The sequence below is a fragment of the Sinocyclocheilus anshuiensis genome, unplaced genomic scaffold (assembly GCF_001515605.1).
Source record: "Sinocyclocheilus anshuiensis isolate Anshui unplaced genomic scaffold, SAMN03320099.WGS_v1.1 scaffold1114, whole genome shotgun sequence".
In the NCBI taxonomy this organism is placed as follows: Eukaryota; Metazoa; Chordata; class Actinopteri; order Cypriniformes; family Cyprinidae; genus Sinocyclocheilus; species Sinocyclocheilus anshuiensis.
In genome coordinates this window covers 1,541,099-1,541,306 of record NW_015540838.1, presented here as the reverse complement: position 1 = coordinate 1,541,306, position 208 = coordinate 1,541,099, and positions in this window count along the sequence as shown.

Here is a 208-nt window from a genome sequence, read left to right as displayed (position 1 = left end):
TATATATATATATATATATATATATATATATATATACAGATTTTGTTGTAATAAAAATTTAAATATGCATTATGAGGTCAAATGTGGCCAGCATTCTAGGTTAAGTGGGTTCTCCTTTCAAGTGCTGTAATAAGAACTGTGCAATTACAAGCAGCCAATAATTACATATTAAGCTCATGTTGTTCATTAAAATTACTTGCTACTTACT